At 35.8% G+C, this 22817-nt stretch overlaps 1 protein-coding gene across 1 annotated transcript in view; it reads right to left on the bottom strand.

Moving 5' to 3' along the window:
• Positions 1-22817, bottom strand: part of cyst (rho guanine nucleotide exchange factor 18 cysts) — a 183990-nt gene that overhangs the window by 103866 nt on the left and 57307 nt on the right. The window lies entirely within an intron of this gene.

Below are 22817 nucleotides of genomic sequence, written 5' to 3'. Positions count from 1 at the left end.
GGTAATTCTGGTTAAAACGGGATTGCAGGTCTTACGAATTAATTGACAGGATTCCTGATAAACTTTTAGTAAATTACGAATATATTATCATGATGTCGGAACATGTGTTCGTGTTAATCCGAATATTTTTGCATTACAACGATAATTCTTAGTATCGTCATTATATATTATCAAGGCAAATCAGTAAAACGTTTTTAAAAAGATGTTTTATTAATAAGGCCTGTTAATTTATCGCAGGGCAACAATCGATTTCTCTTCGTGGGCTTGGAACACGTAAAGAAAGGAAGGATGTTGGAGTTCAATCGATACATGGCTAACTAATAAGTCAATATTGGAATTTAGGATGTGCAGGAAAAAATGAATTGATTGAGCGATATTTTTTACCCCTTGCGTCGTCCTTCTTGCCTCTTCATGGTTCTTCTTGACTCTTCTTGGCTCGCCTTGACTCTTCTTGACTCGCCTCGCCTCTTCTTGCATCTTCTCGGCCCCTTTTGTCTTTTCTTGGCTCTTCTTGGTTCTTCTTGAATCTTCTTGGCTCGCCTTGAGTCTTCGTGCATCTTCTCGCCCCTATTTTCTTTTCTCGGCTCGTTCTTCTTTAATCTACTTGACTCTTCTTGCATCTTCTAGCCCTTTCCTGTTTCTTCTTGATTCTTTTCGACACTTCTTGGCTCGCCTTGACTCTTCTTGCATCTTCTAACCCCTTCTTGTTTCTTCTTGATTTTTCTTGACTCTTCTTGGCTCGCCTTGACTCTTCTTGCATTTTCTCGCCCTTTCTTGTCTCTTCTTGGTTCTTCTCGACTCTTCTTTAAACATTAAATTACCTGTGTTTAATTTTATTCGTGTTACCTACATAAAAAAAAATGCCGTTAGATATTTTGTTCATTGCTTCAGGTTCAATTAATTTTAGTTAGTGATTGTATTACGATTTTTGGAGAGTAAAGAAAAAAAATCAAAATAAATTATGATGTTCTTAATACAAAGTAAAAGAAAGCTCGATGAAAATGCCGAGTCAAACAGTTGATTTATATTCAGCTAATAATAAGCAGACATAAAAACAAAGTGGCCATAAAAGAATGAACAAGATCCCCATTGCACATCATATGTTGGCAAATATAACGCGAATAAAAATACTCACTAACCGCCGCTAATGTGCAAATGAGATTTATGGATCCCGCCTACCGTTTGGAAATGTATTTAATAATAAAATACTGGAAATCACCGTCGAATGCGATCTTCATATTACAATCCGCGAAGTCTTTCATGTTGTATTTGCGTCGTTTTCCCAGAAATAAAGCGCTTCGGGAAAATCTCTAAAAAGTGAAGGAAAAATAAACTTTAAATAGATGTGCCATTCAGGTTCAATCACTCCGAGAGTGCAACTCAAAGGAGTCCTGACTGACAAAAGATTTGTTATTTGCTACGGAAACCGTCTTCAACAATCAATGTAAATAATGAGCATGAATGGTTTTCTTCTTGTTTTTCCTGCTAAAACGTTACGTTTATAAAATCTTAAGATAGGTAAACCAAGCATAGACTGTTGTGTTCAAATAATGCGTAGTAACTTTAACTCTTGACAGGCCAAGATGCCAAACAAAACTTCTGCAACCAAGTGGGTCTTCCGACGACCCCATGCATTTTTCTGTCTTATGGGCTTTTAAACTATAGAAATCCCGATTATTCAGTCAATTATTAATGTTAACTTATGTATTTGCGCAGGAATACGTAAAATACTAAAATGATATGTAAAGTATTTAAGCTAATTTAAGGAAGATAGTAATTTTGGGTACTACCTACTCCCCCACTTGGCTGCGGGATAGTTAATAACCAATACAGGCACTAACACTACTGGACATTCAGAAAAATATTATATTTCACATTCAGTTATCAATTTCACGTGAAATTTACATATTTATAACACAACAACTTTACTATTCAAATGAAGAATCAAACTTCTTTTATAATACAAAGATAAATATATACATAGGAAGTCTAAAAGGTTTCATACTATAATTTTGGTTAGAGATAGAAGTTTTATTTTACTTTAAAACGAATAAGAAGGAAAAGGAAGAGGAATTAAGGATAAGGATAGGAGTAACTCACGATATGATTTAATTTTTAATCATACGTAACTTAATAAAATAACTATTGATTTTGTCAGCAATTATGCTGTTTTTCAAAGTTGGGTACGTAACTAGCGGAATAATCAAATTATCCACGTTAATATAAATCGATAATTAAAAAGGCATCGTTTTTAAATTCATTCAAATAATTTAAGAGTTTATTTCGTATTTATTAGGAAGTAAGTTAGATCGATTGTATAGAATTCGAAATTCCAACCATCGACTTTATTCGTCGTGTTTAAGGGGTCTCTAGAGGGGAGGGGGTGTTAGGAATATAACAACTCTGAACGATGATAACGCAATATCATCATCACCATAATATTATTCAACGTCGTGTTTTGTATCAGTCACCGATATTTATCATTAATCACTACACTCCACCAAGGCCTTTCTCTCCCCGTTATAAATAAATAAAAGGTCATATAATCCGAGTTTTATTTACTCCGTTCGTCATTTCCAAAGTGCCAACACCGTTTTACTACAGTTTTCTCAAAGAAAGCACTAAAAGATTTTAATGCGATCGCTGGATTATTTTCTCCGGAACCCACAACTTGTTATTTACGACGAGGTGGAAAATCCCCGGGGTTGCTAGGGAGAAAACAGAGAACACGTAGAAAACAAACCATTGGCTAAGAGCAGTGTTTGCCAAACTGTGTGCCGCAAAAAGTCTCAGGTGTGCCACGAAGGAAGGAGCCTCAAAACTTTTCAATCTAAATAGTATAAAATAAAGTCGCTTTCTGCGTCTGTTTGTTTGTGCGCTTAGTTTATACACGCATATTGTATGTATAGAAAGTAGAGAAAAGTCGAGCAACGCCGGGTAAATTAAATATTTTCACGTCATGACGCGACACGCACGAGGGATACAGTGACGCAGCGTAGTGTTAGTGATTGTCAGTGACCGAGGGTGAGTGTGAGTGAGTGAGCACAATATAAAAAAAATCTCCACAATGAGTTCCTTTATTCATATTAAAAATTACATTTACTTTTTTAAGGCAAAATACTTGGTGTATCGTGGAACAAATCCCATTCATCAGTGTGCTGTGAATTAAAAAAAGTTTTGCGGACACTGGCTTAGAGCGATTAGTGAGAAATAAGATTATTTAAGACAGTAATAAAGATTGTAATACGTTTCGAACATCTTGTAAAATAACATTATAAGCGCCTTTTTATGCCTCAATTTATTTTGTAATCACGACGATTGGAATTAGGTAATACATACATAGAAGCCGGACAAGAGTTTTTGAGGCGCTGCAAACTCCACGGAGATGAATTTCTCCGCTCCATCGTTACTGGAGGTGAAACTTGGGTTGCAAACTAAGAATAATAATAACATGGCATTTGTATGGCGCAGTTTAGTGTCATTTCACTTCAAGCAGTGGGACTGTCAAGGCATAATTTTGATTGAATATCTGCCTCAAGGGGAGACCATCAACTCTGCAAGATACTGTGAGACCCTAAAAAATTGCGGAAGACGTTTCAAAACAAGAGGAGAGGTATGCTGACAAAGGGAATCAGCTTGCTGCACGACAATGCCAGACCACACACGGCCAACGCCACGAAGGAACTGTTTGCCTGGTGTATATGGAAATAATGTTACTTCATTGTGTTCATTTTACCGTAATGTTCTAGTTGAAACAAACTCCAGATACTTCATTTTATGTTGGAGAGATTGGCTGGTATTGAATTGTCAGGATGAAGTTTGAAGATAATCATAATGTTGATTGCTCATCCGGCATTCTGTGTTATTGTTTATAAGATATTATTATTGTTAATGTGAAAGGAGCCGGATTTACCTGTTCCGAGTATTGCAAGCAACGTGCGAACGTACTTACTCTGCATTACGTCACAATGATACGACGCTTCTCACGGTCTTGTTTTATTTCCGAGATTTGAGAAATTACAACTATTGGAGATTGGAGAGAAATTTTCTACGAGGTAACTATTATTTTGTGGAAATATTAAGATGTACCTAACAATGTTGCCCAACTATGGCCTAAGCTATATTATGAAAGCAAAAAAATAAAAATAAAAATAATTGGATTTCTTTTTCGAAATAATCGATAATTTTCAGAATTGTATTGCACGGAGAAAACTAATTAATATAAAATATTGCTAATTTATTAAGAATATCTTCAAATTATGCGTAATCCAGTTAAAAATGGGATTGCAGGCCCTGAACGAATGAATTGATAGGTTTCCTGTGAAACTTTTAGTAAAGAAGAAATTTATAATCACGATGTCGGAACACGTATTCATAACAATAATAATAGTTTCGTATTTCGTCATTTTTTTATATTATTAAGGCATGGTGCAGGTGCATGAACACGTGTTCCGATATTTTAGGTTGTACTAAAAGTTTATTAGAAAACAGCCTGCATAAAAAAAAAAAATAAAAACAAGGAATATGCCTTACCGGAGACGAATTTTAAGTGAAATATTAAATGTAGGTAATTGTTTCGAAGTTTGATCCATAACGTGATGTAACTTAACTTTACTAACCCCTTACTACTAAACATATTGTAATAATAATTTATTCCAGAATGTTTGAGGGGGTAGAACAATGCAATACATTCCATATTTTGAAATAACAAAAAAAATCCGATAAAAAAATAACAACACATAGCAGGCACAACAAAAAACGGAAAAGAAGGGAATATTTGAACATCTTCCATCTCCAGAGGGCCATCAGGGGCCATCCCTCCATCCAGGCAACTAAATTGTAATTGTAAATTTTACATAACCGATGACCAATATTTGCATAAAATTTAAAGAACGTTTATTAGTAAGGCTTTTAATTAAAGTAAGTGTTTAACTTTTACGAAAGCTCTTATGCAATGCATGTATATACATTTAATTGGGAGCTATTGCGTGCTTAAAATCTCGTCGAAACGTGTTCCACTATTATCACTTGAATAGTGATGCGCGGGGTCCGGATTCGGTAGTTTCCGTTCGTTCAGCGTTAGAGCGTTGGAGGTGAAATTGGACTAATTGGAGGCAAAAAAGCAGAACCAATTTTTTCGCTTTGTTTTTCATCTAAATATAAATACATCAATGGGGATAGTCTGAATTCTCAACAAATCAGTTCCAATTTTGAAAATAGCAATTTAAATAATCTGTTACAAATATTATATTATAGGTAGGTATGTTATCGCTTGTTTGAACAGGACGGGTTGTTACGAAGAATTAGAACAATTCATCAAAATTTCAATGTTCATTTTTGGGTTCCGTGAAACTCATATTCAAGTTCTGTTTTTATATCATTATAGGCTAGTTTTAAAGAACTGAAATAAAGCAGAACTTGAAAATGAACGTTGAAATTTGAAGAATTATTCAAATTCTCCGACACAACTCGTCCTTTTTTTAAATATTGAAAATAATGACATTAAAATTCAAAGCAAAAGTTCTACACGAAGAAAAAGGACTATTGCTAATTTATTGTGAATGTCTTTAAATTATTGGTGATTCCAATTAAAACGGGATTGCAGGCCTTACGAATGAATTAACAGGTTTCCTAATAAACTTTTAGTAAATTACGAATAAATTAAAAATTAGTTTATCATTAAAAAAATAATAATATTTGACAAGTCAATTTCACCAACAAATGTAGATATAATATGTCTCGACGCCATCTAGTGGGAAATTTAGTACTAACAAAGCCTTTACTACAAAAATAAAGTTAGTTGTTTACAGGTGGAAAAAGTATAATAATCAGTAATTGTTGATTGAAGTACTAGTACATATTGAACTGAAGTACATATTGGTCCTGAGCGTCTGACCAGACATCAGAAGGCGCGGGTTCAATTCCCGTCGAAGGCATTTATTTTTACTCGGGAGATATTTTCAATTTATATTGATATTACAAGCGACTAATTTTTGCTTATAATTTGTTTGTTTGTTATTTGGTACAATATTTTTTACATTTTAAGTTTTCCAGTAATGTAGGCCTCACTGGGTGGCTTGCTGAGGCCTTCATTTTATAATATGAAAATATAATCTATATAATACATTTAATTTATGATGTTTTATTAATAAGGCCTCTTAATATATCGTGAGGGCTAAAATCGATTTTGACTCTTGAACCGGAGTTACAGATAAAGTCACAACCGAAAATAGCATTTTGTTCCCATAATATGTGCTTTTCAGTTTAACAATCCGTTTTCTCCATTATGTCTTCGATTCACAAACGTTAAGGATATCGTCAAACGATCACTTCAGTTGTTGATGTTTCGCTGAGATAAGGGGTAGCAGTCAACAGTCAACGGTTAATGGGGAACTTGTTGACAGCAATGTCAACCCCTTTTAATAAACGGAGAGAGAGAGTAGACATTTCAGTTATCTAGTCGGGGAAATGCTTCGCTTTTATTTAGATTACTTTTCAATGTTAAGAAGACGGAGGATTCCTTTCAAGCGAGATGGAATGACATTTACGCGGTTGATATTTGGAAATCATCATTGATAAAAATAATAACGAACCGTCGAGGAAAATTGAAAAGGACGGAATAGAATAGCAGGTGTCACATATTATAAGTAAATTAAATTTTACAGGGAAATTTGAATATCGGAGTAGTAGAAAAATATATATTAATAACGTTAAAATAATAATTGATATAAAATAATATGTGGATAGTTTTTATAGCGCCGTTTTTGTGGAAAACCAAGTCAAGGGAGCTGTGCAAATAATTACTTACTAGATTTTATTTTTTAAACAAACTATCTTATTATTGACGGGTTTGAAGGACATGTTATTTAAGAGAATTTGAACAATTCTTCAAATTTCGAAGTTAATTTTCAAGTTCTGTGAAAGATTTTTTATATTTCTGTTATTATTTCAGCTCTGTCAAGCAACTAGCCTATAACAATATAATAACAGAACTTGAATAGGACTTTTACAGAACCCGAAAATGAACGTTGAAATTTGATGAATTGTTCAAATTATGTGATTATATAAAATAATATTATAAAACCATCCTTAGCTAGCTTAACTCCACCATTTTATGTTTCGTCTGACTGTTGATTTGTACGTTTCGTTTCCGGTTCAAGATGGTGGCCGTTTGAATGGTTCAATAAAGACCAATTTTAAATGTGAAATCGCCGTGTTTATTTGGACCTGATTTGCATTTTTTTCAATACCTTATTACCTACCTGCCAAAAGAAAGTTTAAAAAAAGAATTGCCATTGAGATAATCAAGTTTATTTGGAAAAATTGTATAATTCCTCATTCTTAATAAAAAAATGTTACATAAAATATGATACGCTTTATAATTAAGTAGGTAGGTATTTCAGAGGAAATTTTCGTTTTGATTTAGTAAATAAGAGAAAAATAGAAACATAATTTTTTGGACGCGAGGATTACTGTACACAGAACTACTATTGTACTATCTTAACGACAAAATATTATTATAACCATGGATACAATTTGTTGCAGGAATCCAATGCTGGATAGCAGTCGTTATCCAGCATATATACTATCAATCTTCTTCTTCTTTCGTATGGTGGGGGGTCAGAGGGGGACATCTAGATCTGCGAGCCATTTTAGGGCCTCAGGCGTCGCCATGTGGACCTCATCAATCCCGCCGGGGAATGAATGGAGCGGGCATTCGTTGACCACATGATATACTATCAATGAAGATTAACTAACTAGCTAACTTGCGTCATTGAAAATAAGTTAAAGTGATCGAAGAGCATCCAAAGGTTAGAATCAAAAGTAATATATAAAACTGACTTATGAATGTAATGATCGCACTGTTGATATATTCAAAGTGACAAGAATATCAGATAGAAATAAATGAAGCAGAAAGAATGTAAGATACTTGAGCTGGTCCAAAAATGGAGACAGCAAAGATGATACAGACTATCCAGATCCGGTTCATTCGTCATACGATTGAAGAGCGGCAGTACCTTTGGTTGTTTAGACTGAATAAACACATTCGTAAGTGATTGTTTACCAACTTTCGGTTGTTATTTTTATTCGTTTGAAATCAATCCCAATCATATTTATGTTAAAATCGATGCACTGCGGTTTATAAATACGCGATTATTAATTTCTAAAACGGATTATTCGCGAAACGCAGGGACTGTATCGTAACATTGAAAAATCCACACAATTGTTTGGTATTGTAAACGACTTAACGAGACATTTTAATTCAACGTCCTTCCTAGCTGAAAATAAATAATGTATACCATGTAATTCCATGTTGAGAGTTCAGCTAGCTAAGAGATCTTTGTGCAAAAAGGTGCGTAGGTGTAGCTCTTTGGTTACGGTATTAACAGTTACATTGCTTTGTTAAATTTCATTAAATCTGAAATGGGTTTCAGTAAACTTGCACCTTAAAGATAAAGAGGGATGGTTAAACCCCAGGTAAAAACAGTTAAAAGTTCTACCACCCTTAAACAAACTTAATTGAATATAAACTAGCGACTAGGCACACAGTGGAAACACACCCCTTAAAACAGTAACCCCTTAATAGTGTGACGAATAAACACCCACAGGATAGAAAACTTGGATGAACGGGAAAGTTTGACGCTCTTAGGTAAATTAAAGTACAACAAAGTGGTGAATGATATAATTTAGAGCCAGCAATAGAAAAATGGTTTCAGTTCATTGCTCATCGGCCTTTCCTATGTTTACCTTCATAATATTAATGTCATTCGGGTGACATTAGACACCCCTATCCTCAATTTATACAGAATTTTAGGAAATTTTATTTTGATTTAAAGAAAAATTATAAATGAGGGTTAATTTTAAATCCTTGTGACACTCTTTTTTGAGAAATGACTTAAAAGTGTCAAAAGAAAAAGTCTAATACAAAAATACCTGTATACATTGTTGATTTTAAGTGAAATGGACGCAAAAAAGTTGAATTAATGGAAAATGTTCTCACGTGGCGAGATCTGGTGGTATCCTAGATAGTCTTGGCACACCGACTTTGCAACGAGAGGTCCAATTTTGAGGGGTAAACTCTTCGCGGGGTTTGGGGTGATTAGGAAGTGTTTAGCGGCGCGGGTCTGGCGTGTGTTGGGGTGCGCTCGGCCGGGCCGACTGGCTGTACTAGAGGTCTGGGGAGTGGGCCGCCCGCGCCCCTCCGGGGGAGGGGAACACCCGCCAGCGCCGCGACGGCTGCGTGCGCACAGGGACGAAGTGGAATTAGGGCCTTCATTTAAGCAAAAGGAAACAGTCTTCGTATGTAAAATGTAATGCTAATTTCTCCCGGCCTACTTTTTAAGGCAATATCTCGGACAGCCTTGTAGAAACCATCATCGAGGCTGTGTCCCATATTAAGATGTCCAAACCGAACAACTTGTATTGCCTACTGTCAAATGATATTACGTTTGCTGTTTCAGTGTATTCTTTGCCAAGGTTAAGTAGTTTAACTTTTGAGGTATTAGTCGTGTTGCACTTCCAGTGGCCATGATTAGGGCAATGTGTCCCATTTCGATGTATCACCTGTCACGATGATGAACACCTCAAGCGGAGGAAGCGCAACACGTCTTAACATTACAAAGGTTAACTAACTAACCATCACGCAGTTTCCCCGCAGGGTTAGGCAGAGAGGAAGGGCCGCCAAACAACTCGGTCTTGGCACACACTCCTTGCCTCATTCACATTCATACATAATATTCAATTATTCTGACTCACTTGATCGTGCAATGTCTTCCTCTGGCATCCTCGACTTCATTCACACATTTGCGTCATATACTCTCCTTACACTCCTTTCTTCGTTCATTCGCTCTACATGCCCAAACCATCTAAGCGTCCCTTTCTTAATCTTACTCTTTACGCTTACATCAGCAATGTATTCTTTGCGGATCTCCACATTTCTCATACAATCATACATGGTTTTACCACAAAAACAATACAGCATTCAGTCTACTTTCATCATGCCTTTGCCAGTTCTATGCCCCACAGCCATAAATAAGGGTAGGTTACACCACTCCATTGTGGACTGCTAGCTTCGCTTCTATGGAAATTATTTTGCTATCGCCAACCGCGTCCAGACCTACATTAATGGAGTTACCTGCATTTACCCTTCTTTCAATATCTCTGTCAGCCTTTCCATTTCTCGTGCACACAATGCCCATAAAGGTTATGGTTAAATTTCCATAAAGATTATAACAATGAATCTTCGCAAATTACGGTTGAATCATTTGAAAGAATTTTGTTGTTTTGCAGTGGTGTACTGTCCAACGTAGGACTACTGCGAACGGATGTTCCATATTATTTAGAACCCCTTTGAACCGCTATCGGTGTGCAAAAATACATTCAAACGGGCACTCTTTAAAATGATTTACCTGAACAATTGTGTAACAGCATCCTAAGGTTCATTGCACAGCACTTGAATTAAAACGGCCCCTCGCTTCCTTAGTAGATATTTTACTATTCTTGAAGACGTAATAGGTTTTAGCCAGAATAAACTCATGCGGGCTAACCAAACTAATAAGGTTTTTGTTGGAAAAAAAATGTCAGTTTCCCCAAAATCCTCGATTTATATTTGTGTTATTTGGGGAACAAACAGTCGTTGTAAATAAAGAGTATAAAATTTTTGCTATATTTGTGAGTACACGGAGAAAAATAGGATGGCCGATTTATTGAAATCCTTTTAAAAACGTGAATGCAATCCATTTCGGAATGAAATATTAGTGTACTCAGAATACATCGGAATACGTGTTCATACAGGTGTCTTTTTCCTAATATATACAGGATTTTCCAATAAGAGGTGTTATTTTGATATTCAATCGTAAAAGATCAATGGTTTCGTTTCTTGTGTGGTACGTAGCGCCGTCTTGTTGAAAGTAAACGTTGTCCAGATCAATAACATCCAATTCCGGCCATAAAAAATCATTAATCATCTCTCGATAGCGCAATCCATTCACCGTAACTGTTGCTCCAGCCTCATTTTCGAAAAAGTAAGGTCCAATGACTCCGCCGGACCATAAACCGCACCAAACAGTCACACTTTGAGGATAGAGAGGCTTTGCAACAATAACTCTTGAGTTTTCCGAGCCCCAGATGCGACAATTTTGCTTGTTGACGAAGCCACCGAGGTGGAAATGGGCCTCATCACTCAAGATGATTTGCATTTGATTAACTCAAGTGAATTTCAATAATTTCAATGCGTTGTTGAAGCGTGTATCGTTCCATTTTTATTAATGGCGTAGTTTCTACTTGTCAAATGTCAAAAAATGACAGCTTCAAAAGTAACATCTACCGAAATAGCGGGCTATTCAAAATAACACCTCTTATTGGAAAACCCTGTATATAATGACGAAATATTACAATATTGGAATTTTTCAGAACACGTGTTCAGACATCCTCATAACACATACATAACTAATTCACTGATGCCTGCAGTCCCGTTTTAACAGGAATATGAATAGTTTTAGCGGATTTTTAATAAATTAACAATATTTTTTATCAGTAAGTTTTCTCCATAATAATAAAATGGCATTTATAAAGCGCAGTTCAGTGTCATTTCACTTCAAGTGCGCTTTACTATAACAATCTTAAAAATGGTAATTTAGTATTAGTGGTCATGTTCTTAAAATAACTCCTACAGTAAGTCTTACCCAAAACAGATCTAATAATATAACACTAAATATATCAATGCATCAAATCAATAATGTAATTAATGTAAAACTAAATAAAACAATGAAGAGTACAAATAAAATCTGTTTATGGTTATATAAGGAGCGGCGAGAATTATACGCCCCTGACAATTAAATCCTTACCCAAGCAATATTGTTACCTCGAGCAGCGTAGCAGGCTGTCTCGGATGCCCCCCTGCCTTAGTCCAGGGGCGGCCGCTCCAGAGCGGGAGTCGGGAGGGGCGGTCACGTGGGCGGCGGATCGATCGCCGCCCCCCGCCCGCTGTAGTACAGCCAGAGGGAGTGCACGCCCGCCCCCGCCGCCCCCTGACACTTGTAGCCGAGCACCACCTAATACAACTGCTGCAGGTATCAAGACTCAACTGGTACATGAACACTCTCCCAACTCTCAGCCAGCTCGGTCATGTGCCAAGAAAGACTTTATAGTCTAACAGGAAGCTTTTCTAGACATACTAAATAGCTTCGTGATATACTCGTTATGCCGCTGTTATCGTGATAATGGTATAAAAACAGTGAGAGGAGGAAGAACTCGGTTATCTTCTCGTGATAGGAAGGATTATATGTATTCACGGGGAGCATTATCTAGTATAACTGGTGCAGATATCGAGGTACAACTTACTAGCATCAGCGCTAAACTTCAGCAGAGTCACGTGCCAAGAAAGTCGTAATTTGTACACATACTAAATAGCTTAGTGACATACTAGTCGCTGTTATCGAGATGATGGTATTGAAAAGAGATGTTGGATGATATTTTTGAATAGGGAAGCATTACCTACTACGACCGCTGCAAATATTAAGGCTTGACTGTCTCTCTATACAATACTATGTGTCTCAATGTGTCTCTATACAATGTGTCTCAAAACAATCTCTCAATTCGACATCTTGGTCATGTGCCAAACAACTAAACAAGACTAAATAGTCTAACGGGAAGCTTTTTACAAATAAGTTCATAGATATACTAGTGGCTCTAATCGAGATAATGGTATCAACGCAGTGTTAAGAGGAGAAAGAACACGGGAATATTCCCGTGGAATGTTGAATGATATTTGCTATGGAGGAAAATTTGAAAAATTGAAGGACTGAAATGGTAGACTCAAAATATTATATGTTGGTAGTACAGTTAACAAGTCCGAGAAGCAGATAATACAAGCAATGTGGGCAAGTAAATATAATTCTAACCTGATCCTGTTCAAAGAATTGCAGTAGGAACTTGGCACAACAACAACCAAGAAACACAGCCCTACATAACTAAAAGCACGCGGGCGTCAACCAGCATGGAGAGGTTGTCTGTACCAAATGGGTAGAATAGAGCTAATTAGACGATGTACGAAGCCAAGCCAATCTAGTACTAGAGTTTGAAGCAGTCCAATGCTAACAATAATGAGGTGGATTGCTGAGAGAAAATAGATACCAATGGGAAGATCGTGGGAAGTTTAATGGAGGATTACGCTTCAAAAGGGCTGTATGGGCACTGAAATAAAAAATCTGATGTCTATAGGAGAGCACGGCTGTCATAGGCTTTAAAGTTAAAAGGGTCTGAAAAATAGAGTGCCCGATATGAAGAGAATAACGACAGTAAGTAGCATCATAGCAGATTTTTCTCAATTCTTAAGTGGCATTGTCACGATACAATTATAGTTTCAAGCAATTCGAGAGCCTTGGCGCTAGCAGCTAGAGCATCTTACAAGGATCATTGTTCAGTACAGGTGTGCATGAAAATTAAGATAGATGGTAAATAGAATGAATAGATCGTCTAGTAGTGATCTAATTCTGTGATGCATGAAATATTATATTGCAACACTCTGCGATGAGAGTGTGTAAAATACGTAGGTACCTACTACATACACGGGAAGATAAACTCGCACATAAAAACACCGTAAACGATAAAAAAGCAACAATATTTCAATGGAGTCGAACAAAGCGGAAACGTGAGATACGCGTCATACACGTAGAATGAAACTTTGGATAGGAAACGCCTGCTATGCTCACAGAATGAAGTGTAAGGGACACTAGACTAGATGAGTCCTTCGCCAAATGAAAAGCATTTTGGGACACAATGAAAAGTATCACACTTTTGTGTGATACTTGTGTGCAAAATAAATTTATATATTTTACATTAATTTCACACAGGATGCCCTTAGAAAAATAATTTCCTTCAGGACCTATGTCATCTTTGGGGATGCTGTGTGGTGTCTTTTTAAGGAAATGAAGAGAGGAAGTACTGGGGGGTAAAAAGGTATGATGAATGGGTAGGAATCTAATGATCTGTGTCCAGGAGTGACAGACGAATTATCTATCCATCCCGCTTCGGTGCAAGGCGATTGGTCAAGAGAGACCAGTTAGACCAAGGTCTCTCCAAACCGTCCTCTCCAGATCCGGCACGCCATGCAGCTGGCGGACAGGCGCAATATTTATTACCGCAGCGAAAATACTAGAATATTCAGACCTACAAGCCACTGGTAAGGTTCTGGTCTAGTTTAAACAAAAAGTAGACTGATGAATATTTAGGGTCATTTTTAAATATAGGCCAACCTATCGGATAATATGTAGAAGCTCCCTATGTTAACAATGAACGGTGTACTGTGCTGTACAAAGACTAACTACACTGTAGGATAATGTATGAAAGCTCGTTCATTTGTTCAGAAGCGGAAGGAAGATAAAGCCCTTTCAGGATTTTTCACGAGTTTGAACAAGCTGAAAATGAAAAATTATTAATGATAATTTTTCTCATCGAACTCCGATCTACGTATGCTGTATATCTCTAGACGGGAAAGATTATGCGATAATTAATAACTACCTTGATGACTTCAATGATAGAGCTAGGGGTGTTGTCGAGGAATTAAGACGAAACATGGTGTTTAAAGAAGCCCAAAAGAACGAAGACATCGAAGACAATGTATTGCCAACACTTCATTTTGTTTATTTGTGTAAAGGCGATAATAATTATCAAAGACTGCAGTAGTTCACATACAGTGAGTAATAATTAATTTCTAAAAAAAATTACATTTTTTCCGAGGCAAAACTAACCTAGCCCTCCAGAGCCAAACAGTGATTAACTCAAACAAGATTTCAGGTATCGATAAAATATTGTTAAAAGGTTTATAATCCGTACGTAATGGTACAATAATAGCATTCCAATGCATTTAACAGGATAGCAGAAGCCATGGCTTCCTGCACAGTAAGATTGGAACTTAATGAAAAGAAACTGTAGAAGAATAACTATGGACAAGAGCCGATGAAAAGCACTTGCAAAAGAGGCCAAATCCCATCTACGGATGCAGTGCACGCGATATTGAGCCAATATCAATTTAATATATGCTGTAGTTATCGCCTTGGTAAGGCCCACCTGAGCCCCGACCAGCGGAAAATTAATATATGCTGTAGTTATCGCCTTGGTAAGGCCCACCTGAGCCCCGACCAGCGGAAAATTAATATATGCTGTAGTTATCGCCTTGGTAAGGCCCACCTGAGCCCCGACCAGCGGAAAATTAATATATGCTGTAGTTATCGCCTTGGTAAGGCCCACCTGAGCCCCGACCAGCGGAAAATTAATATATGCTGTAGTTATCGCCTTGGTAAGGCCCACCTGAGCCCCGACCAGCGGAAAATTTGCACAATTCTCGAAAGCTTCGACGCACAATGATGAATGATGACTAACTTTCGAGAAACTTGTTTTGCTAAGCTTTGGTAAATAAACAAAGAGATTCAAAATAACAGATCTAAATCAGTTCGACACCGTCATAATGTTTGATCTAAGCTGCGTAGGACTTACGCGGAATAATCTTCAATGAAATATAATGATGCAGTGTTTTAGTCGTAAAAATGCTATTGTTATAGAAAAGAACTATTCGACGAAAACATTACAGCGCCAATATTATGTGTAAAATTTCTGGTTTTAAAAAAGCCATGTAAACAACACGTATGTAGTTGGTATCCTCTTGAAGTGTATTTGGTCCCGCTATATAAATGTTAGAAAACTGTCAAAACAATATAATAGGCGTTTTACACGCTGATTTTTTTTCATTTTCCATATGGGTCATCTTTTGGTATGGATTCGAGTTGTTCTATTGTTTGAAAAGATTTTCGAACAGTTTAAGATGGCGGATATTATTTGACATCTGTCATTGTTTAACGTAATTATATCATGTGGAAATATTGCATGTCTATTTAATATTATATTTAAAATGTTGATAAAAAAGAGACATGTGCCTATTACTGATCATGAACGTGTATTCTGTATTGTGAATTTTGCGCGTACTTTTGGTGATGTTTTGACGACAAAGGCAAATGAGAGATGCTTTCTTGTGATATTGTGTAAACAAAGATTTTTTATATGGATTCCAATCATTTTTCCATGTGGGGAACAGTTGCATCACATAAAACGCCCATTGGCCTACCTTACTTGTTCATTAGACTTACAACAACTCTAATTTTTTGATCTCCTCATTTTTTTTATAAAACAATCATGAAGGTTTTGAACCCAAGAGTTGTAACAGCAAAAGAGTAAACAACTGCAACGTATGAATGTGGATAATAATTCTAGCATGTGCTTTATATGAAAATAAACATTCAACATGGAAAACGATAATTACTAAAACACGGAAAAACGCTTTTCGATATTTTTATGATAATATATAATATAATCTTTCAGATCATAGAGAGTAAGTAGTCCTGACAAATAACCATTTCACTTTTACACAGATTTTTCTGAATATGAATTTAAAGGATTTTATAGCAATTATAACAACATTTGATAAAAAATAATATTATATAGCAAAACTACCTATCTTGGTGCCGTGACTTAAATTGTAGTAATTATCACGAAATTAACTGATTTGGGTAATAGAATTTTTCGGAGAAATTAAGTGCTTTGGAAATTATATTTTTTATGTAAAAGCATGAGAATTGGACCGTGCCACTTATGTTTTAATGATGGCAACGATTATAACTTATCATAAAAGTATGTGTAATTATTAGGTATTATCACTTCACTAAACGATTATCTACATGAAACTAAAAAGTTTTTGTTTTCGATAATTAAGTACGAGGAAATATTATTGTGGTTGGGTTGGGTTTGATGAAAAACACAAAAATGAGGTGGAAAAAACAGTCCTTCGGATTCGAAGAAAAAACAAGAAACTTATAAATGCTTTCATTTGCAGTTTTAAATTTACAATCTTAAAATATACATTAATTAAAAGTACATATTACACACCTAGCTAAAATGCTTTCTTAAAAAAAGATATTATTTTGAAATAATAATCATTACACCAACAACGGGAGGTCGCCACCCCGGGAACAATTTACTGGATAACCAACACCTCTGCCTTAGGTCACTCCAAGTGGCTAGATACGTTTGGTGACTTTGGTTCATGGGGTGAGGATTATCTAGGTCTTGGCGGCGGGTGCATCTGCCAGCCGGATTTGGAGACCGATTGAGGGAAATCTTTTTACCTCTCCAACAGGACCCTCTCGATCCATCGCCTTGCACCGCAGTGGGAGGGATAAATTCAAACGTCCGTCACTTCTGGACTCACTGCCCCCAAGATTCCTATCCACCTTTAATAACTTTTCCCTTCCCAGATCTTAGAATCATCCCTTTCCTTATAAATACACTATATACAGCATTACCAAAGATGAAGTAGGCCCTAGAGAAATTATTTTCCTCGGGTGCATCATGGTCATTTTCAGCATCAATTTCGACGATCTCCATCGTCGAGTGCTTATGAACCTAAGCAATGAATTCGGAGGTCGCGGGTTCAATTCTGGCTTCCCCACCTCATCACATCCTTTCCTCATCTCCTTCTTCCCCCCACTACCTTCAGCCTCACTACATACCCCATTTGGGTATGCTATAATCCCAGACGGTTGGGAACAGTACGCAAGTTCCATGATAACTCAACACAACTTTAAAAAAGTTATATAATGTCAATAAAGCGATGAAAAACTACCATGTAAACCGTAAATATATTTGATCTAGTTTTTGTTTCCTAACTTTTCATGACTTCACTTCTTAAAGGCGTGTTGAATTGTTAATTTGATGACTTATCCGGCCACCTCTTAGGAATTACTCAAAAAAAAAATTAAATTAAAAAAAATGGTCGCAAAGTAACAGATTTATGCGTCGAAATGAATATGTATTCGTTTTTTAATGACATGTCAGTAGATTTCAGATATAGATATACTTAATACCTACATCAGAAGTTTAACGTGATTTAAGATTTTCAGCTTCACTGTGAAAAGTTTTAACAATGAATTGACTGTCGGTATTATTGATAGGTTCAAGATTACCCAGTTAATTAACTATAAATTCTTACACAAAAACGTATTTTCCACGAAAGCTATTGTTTATTCATGTCGCTACAATACAAAGTGTAGAATCTGCCAGAGAGAGGCCATAGAAAGACGTATCAAAGCCAAAGCCCGTGTTGTTGCATTCAACTTCAAAGTCATTACGAAAGTTTCAGGCCAGATAAAAGATTATAAAGCGATATCACTTTACACAGCGACAGACACAAGAGGCGAATTGCAAAGGTAAAAGGCAGAGAATTTCCTTTATAACGAGCAGCCAAACAGTCACAAAGGCAGAGTTATGGTAACGATTAGAGGTAGCGCAGGAAAAGTCGCGTTTCACCGTACAAAACACTGTTGTTTTTTTGCTATGTTATTCCAAAAAGCTACCCTGGGAAACGTATTTCATCTAGCTATCGAAATTATTTGCTTTATTAGTTTCAACTCAGTGGCAGATTCTTTTTTAAATTTATATTTAGGTAAAGAGCAATAATTGGTTTGACATTATAAACGAAACAAAACACACAAACTTTGTTTTACGGGACTGTTTATTTATTATTATACATAACTGAACACGTACTTTATATAGTGATAAATTGAAGACGCCCACTGACTCGGCATAATTATTTCTCTCCATTAGTATTCTGGACAAATAGGATTACATAATATGGAAGTTAGTCCCAGAATAAATCTAATTCTGCACTAAAATAAATCCCGACTTTTAGTATTGAGAAGTGGAATTTGAAAGCTTATCAATGCAAGCAATTCTGGACTATCAAGTGCATCATTTATAATTTTATATAGAAATACAGAGTCAGAGAAACTACTGTCGACAATTTAAGGATGATATTAAAAGAGTATTGTACAGAGTTTTCCAATAAGAGGTGTTATTTTGACATTCAATCGTAAAAGGTCAATGGTTTCGTTGCTAGTGTGGCACGTAGCGCAGTCTTGTTGAAAGTAAACGTTGTCCAGATCAATAACATCCAATTCCGGCCATAAAAAATCATTAATCATCTCTCGATAGCGCAATCCATTCACCGCAACTGTTGCTCCAGCCTCATTCTCGAAAAAGTAAGGTCCGATGACTCCGCCGGACCATAAACCGCACCAAACAGTCACACGTTGAGGAAAGAGAGGCTTTTCAACAATAACTCTTGGGTTTTCCGAGCCCCAGATGCGACAATTTTGCTTGAAGCCACCGAGGTGGAAATGGGCGTCATCACTCAAGATGATTTGTATTTGATTCACTCAAGTGAATTTTAATAATTTCAATGCGTTGTTGAAGCGTGTATCGTTCCATTTTTATTAATGGCGTAGTTTTTACTTGTCAAATGTCAAAAAATGACAGCTTTAAAAGTAGCATCTACCGAAATAGCGGGCTATTCAAAATAACACATCTTATTGGAAAACCCTGTACAATATAGAAAGAAGAAAGAAAAGAAAAACTGTAAAATATAAAAACTATTTCTATATTGTACTATGACTGCCAATAACAACCATGTATGTTTTTATACTTGAGTCGCAAATTCTAAAATTACAAAGTATATATATCTACCGAAATAGCGGGCAATTCAAAATAACACCTCTTATTGGAAAACTTAGTTTAACAAAATTGCTGGAATACCTATTTCAAAACTTAGAAAATGTTCAAAAATTAAAACTAAGAAAAATCTAATTTGTTGCTGCTAATCGGTTTCGCAGTGACCAGAGCTTGCCCGGAGCTTAATAATATATTAACTTGTAGAAATTTTAAATTTAATAACAATCCATTTGCACAAATATTGAACAATTAATTGTAGTGTTTTAACAACATTACGACGTAATAATACATTATACATATATAATTTATTTTATTATTATTAATATTATTTATTTATTACTTTATTAACGCTCTTTTAAGGGGGGTTTTAATAAATTATTTAATACTCCTCACACACCAACACTAAACCAGCCTCTAATTTCGACATGCACCAGCACAAAATTAAATTCGCTCATAGTCATCTACTTCATGGAATTGAACAGGAACTCTTTACTATAAATCGCATATACGTAACACAACGCATTACCTAGTAACCTAAAACTTCCAGTAAAAGAAAAAAACCTTGGCAAAAGCTCTTAATGGATATTTTATCAGCAGCTTTATTAACCAGTGACACAATCTTTCTTTGGGACTCTTCAACTTCTGTAACTTATTTATGAAATATTGTTCGATTAACTGTGTTGTCTGACTAGTCTGTTTTAAAATCTATCTATGTACTCTTTATTGAACTCCCATTTAAATTCGTATTCTCGTGTAAAAATTCCCTTTTAATTGTATAATGTTGCCTTTTCCAAAATGAGTTCTATTAAACTCATTGGGAATTATTTGTATATATGAAGCAGATACTTTGTGATGTGAAATAATAATTTAAAATACAGTAAACACAACTTTTATTTTTTCTACTTAATGCCGCCCGGGTACTATAGTATTATACTATATGTATAGTATTATATAGCCCTGATGAAGGTACGGTTGTAGCGAAACCGGTCGCATTACGTATAAAAAATAAAAAGGGTGTTTACTAAGTTATTGTTTTTATTTTAAATAAATATTAGTGTTATTATTTTGTAATACAGGGTGTCCGGGGGTAAGTGCACTAACTTCGAGAGGTGATTATACATGATTGTAAAGTAAAATAAATAAAAAAATTCTAAATTCCAACTTTTTTTCCCATACTCAAATATTTTTCATAATAGAATATTTATTTTCCCATGCAAACAATTCAAATTTCTTACCTAAAAACTACCTTAAAACGTTGGAATTTCGAAAAAAGTTAAGTTTCTTTTTTTACTTATAAAATCATGTAGAATCACCCCAGAAATTAATGCACTTTACCCCCGGACACCCTGTATATTATCACTTGAATATAATTAAAAAATATATATTTATATACATAAAAAATATATATTTCAGTAACTTAAACCGCTTCGGTAAGTGTATCGAAAAATGGCTTACTTAACTAGACCATTCAAGTATTTGAGTTCAAAATTCAAAATGAGTGACACGCCAATCCGCACAGTGGAAAAACGTTTGGCCATAATCGAATCCCTCTCCAGCGTGTTCGGTTTCAACACCTACACGGACAACTGGACCTTGAGCCTGGCTTCCGTCAGTACCCTGGCTATGCTGGTGGTTTCCATGATCGTGGACTTCAGGAGGGCTGCCATAATGATTGACAACAGGGCTCACGAGAGGGTGGAAGACATAGTGGAGTCGCTGGTATTCATAGCCACGCAGGTGACCACCCTGCTGAGATTGAACAAGCTAATCTGGTAAAATAATACTTTATTAGTTGGAACTAAATTTTAAAAAAATGCAGATTATAACGCCTAGAATACAAAGCTATCATAATTATTTTTATAAGCAATAATTGTTCGCCTGAAACACTCATCCACATTGAAAAAATCTCCTGATAAAAAATACATGACGCATAATTATTAAATTATTAAACATGCCTACAATACAGGCCGTATCGGCACATACCCGAAAGACTTTATCCAGCTTATTTGAAAATGTATAATGTGCGTCATCTTGCTGTCTGGTGAAATATTTTTTTTCGCCACTGATCACTCTGCCACACGTACCAATAGATCACGTGCTATTAGCTCCGTCTCGTTTGCAAGTTGCTGCTGGAACGAGACGGAATGCGTATCACGTGATGCGCTAGGTTGTACCCAGTGGCGACATGTAATTGAAAATATGTCATCGGACAGCAAAATGACAATATACTGGTAACTATATTGCCATCGATATATCACACCAGTAACTGCCATCAACTGTTATGGGAGTTTCTATGTTGTGGTTATTATTAAATTTTAATACTTCGTCCACCGGTTTATCTGGCAATCTGCAAGGTCGGTACAGCTGCTGGTTAAAGATGGCACATTCCAAGAACTTTCAAATTTAATATCGCTTACGGGATAACTTTCAAAGATAAAAATCAAACTAAAAAGATTGGGGCACTGCCAGAATAATATGTACCATAAGGGTTAAATGCACATAAATTTCAGGTACAGAAAAGATAACAGGCTCGTTGTCAAGAAGCTAGTGGTTGACTTTTGCAAATGGAATACAGACGAAAAAAGCAAGAAGACTATGTCCGAAACAACTAGAACTGGCTGGGTAATATTCTGGCTGGACGGTCTAATCCTCGCCATGACCACCACTTTCTTCATAGCCAGGTCCATGAAGAACCATTCACTGCCGTCTCCAGCATCAGGTTTTGTTTTTCCGGGAGTGGACACTCAGGAAACTCCCTATTTTGAGATACACGTTTTACTGCAGGTAAGTTTTTCTCTTAAGGTGAAGCTACCAGTGAAATCACATTTTAGATTAATCTTTACTACTAATCGCTTAACATTATGCTTTGGATAAATGATGTTGTCTCAGACAACGAAATATAATGTTTTTAGTATCATTTTTTTTAAACAGAGCATGCTGAGAACAGAACTTTTATGATTTAAATTATTGTACTGCGAGTGACTTCACGAGACACAACTGCAAAATGTTTACTTTGAAAGCCCTTAATTTCGTAATGTTTGGAGATGTCGAAAAACTAATTTTACTATTGATATTAATTCTTAAAAAAGAATAAATTATCATAAAAAAACAACCTCATTTTCCTACAGTTTCAATTTAGTAGAATTGAAATAAAATTGGTAATTAGGTAAAAAAAATGTTATTAAAAAATCACAAACGCATATAATAAAAAGCTTTAAAAAATAATATGTTATGGCTCAGATTATTAGTGACAGTTTCCA

This window comes from Hesperophylax consimilis, chromosome 24 (genome assembly GCF_061612785.1).
Source record: "Hesperophylax consimilis isolate HC1 chromosome 24, BYU_Hcon_1.0, whole genome shotgun sequence".
NCBI classification, from domain to species: domain Eukaryota; kingdom Metazoa; phylum Arthropoda; class Insecta; order Trichoptera; family Limnephilidae; genus Hesperophylax; species Hesperophylax consimilis.
The sequence above is the reverse complement of the archived record's forward strand: the minus strand, read 5'-3'. Positions and strand labels throughout refer to the sequence as shown.